The sequence below is a fragment of the Lipotes vexillifer genome, unplaced genomic scaffold (genome assembly GCF_000442215.2).
Source record: "Lipotes vexillifer unplaced genomic scaffold, Lipotes_vexillifer_v1.1 scaffold471, whole genome shotgun sequence".
Lineage (NCBI taxonomy): Eukaryota > Metazoa > Chordata > Mammalia > Artiodactyla > Lipotidae > Lipotes > Lipotes vexillifer.
In genome coordinates this window covers 1,731,683-1,741,150 of record NW_006780162.1, presented here as the reverse complement: position 1 = coordinate 1,741,150, position 9,468 = coordinate 1,731,683, and positions in this window count along the sequence as shown.

Below are 9,468 nucleotides of genomic sequence, written 5' to 3'. Positions count from 1 at the left end.
TTTCTCTGTCTGACTGATTTCACTAAGCATAATACCCTCCAGGTCATCCATGTTGCTGCAAATGGCAAAATTTCATTCTTTTTTATGGCTGGGCAGTATTCCATTGTATACACACACCACATCTTCTTTATCCATTCATCTGTTAGTGGACGCTTAGGTTGCTTCCATATCTTGGCAATTGTAAATAGTGCTGCTGTGAACATTGGCTCCTATCTTGCCTTGGCTCCACACGTTTGCTCTTACATCCCGGAGCACGTTTCCTCCTCACAAGGATCCCCAGCATTCAGCAGTATCACCAGAGAACATGTCAAAATAGAGGTGACTTCGGGGGAGCCATTTCCTTGTTAGCCAGCAAGTTTTAATTTGTCCCAATAACCAGATTCTTCAGGGAACTGACATCTTGTCTCCGTATTCATATTATTAAGCTATACTACTATATTTAAAAGGCCTCCTATTCCCAAGTCCAGACATACAGGCCCTTCACCATGTGCAGAGCTTGAAATCTGTCTGAGGGTCCTTGATGAGGGCTTCTGTCCTGGGCTTATCCTCTGTGTCCACACAGCATCCTTCTGCTGGGCAGTCCCTCTGTTCTCAATAGGGAGACTTAAGAGCTCTTGGTCCATACAAGTCTCCTCTGCTTGGTTTATCTGAAGTTGCAAGGTTTGCCCCACGTGATTTCCACTCTGGCGACAATGCAGGCATTTTGAGCTGCTGTGGACAGAGCATCCTGTTTTGAGGTTTGTAAAGTGTGTAGAATGCAGAAGCTACTACTGGGCCACTTCCGCTTCTTTTGAGTATCCCGTTTTGTTCGTCAAGGAGAGGTCGTGGTGATTGTCCCGATGGCCTGTCACTCCCCTGCCGTGTGGTCCAGCACCGGGCACATTGTCTCCCTGATTCTCAGAGTCCTTTCAGATCCTTGAGTTCTAGGATCTGTTTTCTCTTTATTGTCCCAAATGTCCAGAAATTCCCTGTCCATGTCCAGTTGATGTGCAGGTACTTTAAAAGATTTGCTTTCAATGAATATATTTTCCAAATGGATTTGCATTTCCATTTTTAGGTGATTTTTCAATAAGATGCAGAAGACTTTACATTTTACACAAATACATCTTCTTTCCTTTTGTGCCTTCTTCCATTACCTACCTTCTCAGACGTCCTTAGAGCACCAATAATATTCTTTTTCTATAAAAAGCTTAGAAAAGTCAGTACGAAAAGTTCTAAAATTCAATAGAGTAGTGGGGAAAGAACATGGACAATTTATAGAAGAAATACAAATGTATTTCTTGAGAAAATACATTTCTTCTTATAGAAGAAATACGAATGTATTTTTTGAGAGAGAGGAATTCCAGTTCGCTTGTAAGTCAAAGTAAAATAACAATGAAGTGCCACTCTCCTCTTATCAAAATAGCAAGTACAAAGTGTGATGGTGACATCACGGGAGTTATAAAGTCCATCTTCTACACATGAGGGGCGGCACAGCTCTGAAATTGACTTGGGAAGGGCCGCCTTCTGATGGAGGGGCCGGGAGGGGGAGGATGGGGCTTTAGGAAACTTTGTGTGGAGTTCGGTTTAGTTGGCATGTGCCCAAGATTGAGGATGAAACATCGATCAGTCAAATTAAAGAATGTTAATGAGAGGGAGGCATTAGGCTCCCCTTTGACCCCCCTCAAAGAAGATAGCCAGCCTTGGGCACACTCCAGCTAGGTGTGACACCTGCAGAGAGACCAGAGGATGGCGATGATGCCTTTGGCCTTACAGAGGCAGATATGGTGGGGAGACTGGAAGGGCAGGCATGCGGAGGGTTATTCCATTGCTCTCCCAGGCTTTGGCTCAGTGCATGCGTGTAGTACATATAAACTTTAAGAAAAACACTGGAATCCTGCCGATGCCTGGTTGTTAACCTATTTTTAATTAAACATTTTCTTTTCAGGAGTGTTTTCCCTTCATTAAACACAGGCTTTAAAGTCGCTGTTCAACAATTTCTTTCCCAGGGAGACCTGCCATGACCTGTATTAAAGAGCAGCCCCTGTCACTCTCTTCACAGCTTTCTCACTTGGTTTTCTCCTAACACTAATCACTGCAAAATACACACGTGTGCACGTGCATCCCGCTAAACTAGAAGCTGTGGGAAAGCAGGAGCCTCCTCTCTTTCTCTCACACCTGTCTCCTCAGTGCCTGGACTTCAGACTGGTGCAGGGTAGGTACTCAATGAATGTTTGTTGAATGAATAAATGAGCAAATGAATGAACGCTACATAATAGCTTATAAAATGGTTACTCCCTAAAATTAAAAAAATCTTTTTCCAAGTTTATTGAGGAATAATTGACATATAATCATATATATTTAAAGTATACAAAATGTGTATATGTATATATGTATATGTATGTGTGTATATATATATATATATATATATATATATAAAATAATTACCAGTTCCAAGATAATTAACACAGTCATAACCTCACATAGGTAACTGTTTTCTTGTAATGAGCACACTTACTAGTCTCAGCAAATTTCAAGTATACCATACTCTATTATTACTGCACTGTGCATTAGATCTTATACCTTACACCTTCATCTTATACCGAGTCTGTACCCTTGGATCCGCATCTCCCCACGGCCCCCTACCACAGGATGTGGCATTGTGGGTAAGAAGATGAAGGTTCTCACAATGGAGTTATCTCTTGAGGCAGAGACTTGAACGTTTGGTACCTCCGTTGGCAGGTATAAGGTATGGAATACATCGGAATATATCAGGAGCTCAAGACATGTTTGGGGAGTGAACCAACTAAGCAGCCAGTGGAGCTAGAGGTGACTTTGTGCTTCCTGGGACTCGGTGCCTGTCTCATAGGTCCTCCAGGAGCATCGGGACCAGGGTGGCCTGGCGCCACGTGTGCTGTGCCCAGTGGCCAGATGGTCTCCTTGCCCACGGAGGCCTGTGGGTGGATGGCTGACACATGAGTCATTGTGGCCACTGAGAACCGCAGAGAGCTCAAGCAGCCCAGTGAAATGGGCTCTTTGCCCCAGGAAACATTTTGTGGAGTCCGAGGATCAGAGGGCACCTGAGTGAAGAAATGGGATTTGATCGGCTTAAGTGCAGAGGTGACCAATGTCTTCAAGAGTTTTCTGGGCTGTAATTGGTCATGTTTGGATCAGGACCACAGGAGCATCCTGGCAGAGGCCATCTGGAGTGCCGGGAGGCAAGACAAGTGCTAATTGGTTGTGTGTGTCTCTGGTAGGAGGCTCAAGTCTCCCAACGCTGGCTGGAAATCCTGGCTGGCGAGGCAGCTGCTTGCTCCCTGGGCAGGAGAAGGCCAGCATCCGCCCCCACTTCCTTCCCATGTGCCCTTCCGAAAACCCCCGTCATCACTTTTTTCTCCCCGCCTACACGTTGCTTGTCATGGATTTGGGGCCTGTTTGAACAGGAGTTAGTTTTGGTTTAACTGACTCCATGAGCAGGTAGAATGGAGCCCTTTATTTTCCCCAGGTACCATTTATGGGTTAGAAATTAAAAGGAATGGGGAGCAGAATAGGAAAATGTGTGCTGAGAAGGACCATCTGCTTGGGGAACTGTGAGTCTGGGTTATAGGACACGAGCGCTTTTACAGACTGGGCAGCTCCCAGGAATCATTCCCTGTACTAAGTTGCTAGTTAACACATCACAGATGGGTCTAGAAGTGCTTGAGCTCTGAGAGGTCAAACTTACTGGATGACTGCCTTAGACCATTCCTGCATGTCCATGGCTGAAATCAAGCCACCAGCTGGTGGCTGCTGGCCAAGGAGCCTCCCAGGGCCACTTGTCAGCATTTCACCTGGCATACAGGCCTCTTGCCCCAGGATGAAGGAAACTGGGCCCCAGGGCTGGTCTTTCTTTTCTTATCATTTTGGTGTCTGCTGTTTTGACTGGGATACAGGCATTTTGTTTCTTGCTGGTTTGTGCGAATTTTAAATCTTGAGGGACTTTTGCCAAAGTGGATAGGTTTTCTCAGCTTCCTGATCACCAGTTCTGGGAGACAAGCAGCTAGTGGGAAGAAGGGGAGGTTCCTGTCTATCATTCTGGAAGATACCAAGCTGCTCATGGCCCCAAGTGAAGGAAGGAAATTGATGTTTATGGGAAGGAACTTACTATTACTGGGAGCGTTTAAGCTTTTGTCAGGGTCTGGTTAGGGGCTCAACTATTTACCTTGTGTGTATGTGTTCAGAGCCACATGAAACGATGCCCTGGCAAACTGTGAGCTACACACAACAAAGCTTTATGAACCAGTCATTCCTGCCACTTGCTTCCCTCGCTTTTAATAAATAACATCTTGTTTCTCTTCAAATTGACAACAAAAGTCATAAAATGTGCCAGGCCCAGGGCTCTGATGATCCAAAAATGCCACCTGCCTGAGTCCTGAATCCTGTCTGAGACTGGACAAATTTGGGATTGAGGGTTGCCAATCAGTGCCCAGAGCTTGGCACCTTGACCTTGAAGGAAATCCTCACCGTCAGAGACTTTCCCTAAAGCTCAGCTCTCAAACTTGGCTGCACTTGGGTGGCCACATGAAACTCAGAATGCCCAGTCAAATCTGAATTTAGATAAACAACAAATAACTCTTTAGTATATGTATGTCTTATGCAATATTTGGGACATACCTATGCTACAAAAATTATTAGTTATATGAAATTCAAACTTAACTAAGCCTCCTGTACTTTTATTTCTGTATCTGGTAGCCATAGACTCTACACTGGAATCATCTGAGAGTTTCAGACAATGTTAATGTCTGGGTCCCACCTTAAATTTTAATATAGCTGGTTTTGATTGGGCCTGAACATTGGAGATTTTAATATACAGAAAGGGCCAACAGCCACTGGGCTAAAACAATAACTTCTAAACTGTTCTTAGCGTTGCAAAGCTTCGTGTACCTTTTCATCTTAGCCATCGAGACTCCTTTAATGATCTGCTTCGTTTAATCCGATATTGTGGGCGAGCCAATCACCTGGAGCCTCAGTTTGCTCCGCTGTAGGTGGGGTACGAAACTAGGTCAATTCCAGATCTGCAATATTATCCATCAAATCGCTCCTAAGTGCAGAGAAGCATGAACTGTATCCCAAAGGGTCTAAAGCAACCGTCAACAAGCAAGAAAACATTTTTGAGTTTCTCATGATTTAATCTTTAAAATTCCTGTGAATTTTCCTCTTTATCATACATGTATGTTTTTTGTGTGTGTTTTTTATTTTTGCGGTACACGGGCCTCTCACTGTTGTGGCCTCTCCCGTTGCGGTGCACAGGCTCCAGACGCGCAGGCTCAGCGGCCATGGCTCACGGGCCCAGCCACTCCGCGGCATGTGGGATCTTCCCGGACCGGGGCACGAACCCGTGTCCCCTGCATCGGCAGGCGGACTCTCAACCACTGCGTCACCAGGGAAGCCCTATCATACATGTATCTTAATATAAAAATAAGAAATTACTTTTCCTCTACAATGTTCATATGAAGTTGACAACAAAGGCAGGTGACCTTTATTTATCCCACAATGTCCTGAGCCTCCCGGTTCCCAGCAAGATCTCTCACGGGGAGTACAGCCTGCAGTTATGCTCTTGTGTGCTGTGGAGTTTGGTTCAATGATTTCATTCCGAGATACAGTTAACTACCTTTCCTTACTTGGAGAAATACAAGAGAACTTGGTGTTAAGCCCAGGAGAGCTTGCTAATCACCCAAGCCTCCTTCTGGCTCAGTAACACAGATGATGAATAGAGACAGGCTAAAAATGGCCCCAAACTTAGAAACATCCTGACTCTCCATCTATAAGAAGCAAGGTAAATAAATTATGGTGTTTCATCTATGGAATTCTGCATAAGTAGTTAAAAAGAATAGTTACTTTTTCTTTTTTTTGGTGTCGACTTGCAAGGATGCTCATTCTCTACAGTTAATTAAGAAAGCAGATTATAGATTAATATAGCCTGAAAAATAATCAGAGAGGTGGACTTGAATGGGTTGGGGATAGAGGAGACTCTTATATTTACGAGGCCCAGATTTACTAGACTCATTGTAGCACCATCTACATGCATCACCTGGAGCTGGCTGAAATGCAGAATCTCAGGCCTCGCCCCAGACCTCCCAGCTGGAATCCATTGTATAACAAGATCCTCAGGTGTTTCGAATACACATGCAACTTTGAGAATCACTGCGTTAGACCGCCGCTGGGTTGGTCCAAGTATCACAACTACTATGTATTACTCTTGCAGCACGTGAATGAAATTAAGTTTTTTGAAGAGGTATTTGTAAGATTAATTATCTATATAATGTTTGTTGGAACTGTTATTTTAATCCATGTAAGTTTCTACCACCTGTGCCATTTCTTTGCAGGGTATGAAGTCAGCCATACACACTTTGGGTCCAGCGGGTTCTTTGACCCATATTGGTCTCAGTTCTCACATCATCCCATGTCAGCACGTTCCTCCCAGTCTGTCCCCATGGAATCAGAACTATGTGTGGCTGCAGATGTACGCATGTCACTCAGGGCTGCGGTGGCTGGGTACTGGGACTCTGACACTGGGCTGGAAAACAGTCAGCCCTTTTGTGAGCTGCCCGTATTTGCTGAGTGATAGAAAAGCTTTGCAGAGTTTGGTCTGGTCAGTTAGGAAACTGGCGAGACCAGGGAAATGCTATGGTTTATTGAACTGTAAATAATGTTGAACAAATCCCTTCTTCTAGCAGTTTCCATAACAGTCTGTCATAGCCTGCTAAGTGCCTTGGGGGGAATTTTCAGCGGAGGACCAAGCAAAGCTCTGTTGGTTTTGCTAATAGGATAAACAGTTCTCTTCTGACTGGCAGACTGGAAGCAGCCCCACTGGACTCTTTCCCTGGACATTTCAATATCCTATAAACCATCCTATGGGAGACATAAAGAATGGTGGAGATAGAGTCGCTATGTGGAACCAGGAAATCTGTAAGCCCGAATCTCTGGCAGGAACCTCACTTTTCGAAAGAGAAGAGGGGTCTCCAAACAGTATAATGGACCATCACAAAAGGAGGCCAAGACTGTATCCTTTGAGCACCCCGGCCTCCTCCCTGAGAGCCAACTCCGGACTTACCCCAGTGGTCCATACGATTCCCTGATCCTAGTGAGAAATGATGCAAAGGGGGACACTGGGGTTTAATTGTGCCTGTGTCTAATTAGCAGAATGAAGGATGAAATCTTTGCCTCCACCGAGAGAGGGACGGTGGCCCTGGATGACCCAGCCTGGCTTCTCCTGCTCTTCTGACAAAGATGAATGGGAGGACAAGTTCTGCTTTTGATGAGGCCCAATGAGGTGATGTCTGCATTTTACCAAACGTCACATGCAAACACTGCACCCTTGCCAGAAACCAGTGTGTAAACACAACCGCAAAAGAAACATGGATCCCAGGAATGACCAGTCACTTGGGACACTTGGAAAATCGAATGGACCCCACACTAAGAGCCACTGGTCTCTCTGATGCTGCAGTGTTTATTTTTACCCCATGGTTTATGATCTGGACGTTCTTTGTTTAAACCCAAATGCCCTTTTAATATAAAAGAGTTGTGTGCCACCCCCAACCCACCCCTGCACCCTAGCAAAATAAAGGTCTGTGGTCCTCTGGTTTATTGCCTGGGAATGAGCCACGCTTTTTAAAGCATGAAAAGAAAACTAATGGAGGGAATCTTGCCATTGTGGGAATCAAGGGTTTGTGCAGAGAACAGAGGCACCCAGATGGAGAAGGTACACTGGGGACGCCTTCAAGCCCTTGCCCCACATGAGTACCTGATGGGGTTTTGTTAGGACATCGAGTTGCTGGGCTAAATCTGGAGGAGACTGAAAATGAAATCAAGTCAGCCTCATCTGTTAGAGATGAGTTCCCCAGACACCAGGCTGTTCCCCATGTCTGTGCATAATCTGTCCCCCATCCCTGGAACAGGCTGAGTCTTCCTCTTGTCACTTTCTCCTGAATCTGGCTACTGCTGTCTGAAAGGTTCATGTTATCCTCATAATACTTGACCCCTGCCCCCCAGCCAGTACGAATCTCAACAAGGAGTCACATTTAAAGAAAAAGTAGCCCAAAAGAAAACAAGATCAAAACAGGCAATTCTAATCTTTGGGATAGCTGGTGAAGAAAATAACTAAAGCTGGGTGTGATAGGGGTGAGGGCAAATAAGTAGCCATGTCCCTTTAAAAGTCGCTCTTGGTGCTCTTGTCACTCTCAGTATCTTTCACCTGGATTTCATCTCTTCTTCTCAAGCCCATCATCTCGCAATAAAAACATTCCCTAAGCTTGGCCTGAGAATCCCTGGACTTTTATAGTTTCACAGTTCTCAAACTAGGGAAGCAGCCTGCCTGGGTTTCAGTCTCCACTTTCCATTCGTAGCCATGTGTTCCTGGGTAAGTTACTTAGTCTATTTCCACATTTATAAAATAGGGACAAAGTTTAGATGAGTTAATACATGTAAGTACTTAGAACTATGCCTGGCACATAGTAAGTGCTAGGTAGGTGTTTACTGTTATTATTATTGCTATGAATTTGACCTTCCCCCATTCCACTTTTTTCAACAGCTAGTAGTGCCTTGCTTTCCAAAGTGAAATCCCACAGCTACTTTCTCCTCCTGTTTTCCAACTACCATGTACCCTAGATCTTCCCACTAGAGCAGGGGTGGGGATGGAGAGGGGTAGAGGCAATGGATCCTCATGTAGCCGTACCTTTTATCTGATACATCTGCATGGTAGACTCCTATTCATCCTTTAAAACCCAGGCATTGCTGTCCCTGTGGCTCTTTTCATCCTCCAGAGAGAGCTCCCCCTTCCCTTTCCTGAGCTACATGTACCTGTTTCTACTACTGCAGATGTCACCATACAGTCAACATCATTTGTTTGTCCTTCTATGTGCACCATGAGACCATGAACTCCTTTGAGGGGAGGGGACACGTCTCCTCTCTCTTTCTATCACTAGCACAGTATTCGACACACAGAAGGAGCTCAGTAAAGTTGGTAAAAGGGAATCAAAGAAGACCTTCCATTGCTTTGGTGGAAGGCAGCGGTGTTGGGAACTTTGAGGGGCTGCAGAGGACGGTGCCAAAGAAGCATACGGGGTTGTCTCACCACCATCCCGAGGTGCAGATTTCATAGAATTTTTTTCCTAGGGGGATAGAGATGCTTCAGCCTGCACCAATTATGCTCTGAAGGGCTCCTCTCTTCAGAGGACCACAGGAGATTAATGAGTGTTATTGACAGTAAATATGATAATTAACTAATGATACTCATAAGTGTCTGAACTGCTTGGCACAGTGCCTGTGAAAACAAGAGACCCATCTTCCACTTATTTCTTAAAATGAATCTGACTCACTTAAAAATAATAACAGACCAATCACCACCAACAAAAACCTTAAATTGGATAAACATTTAGACTCCACTACTGCCCCTCTCTGAGATTATGTGTACCGAGGTCTCCCATCCTGTATATAAGCCAAAAGTTCCCC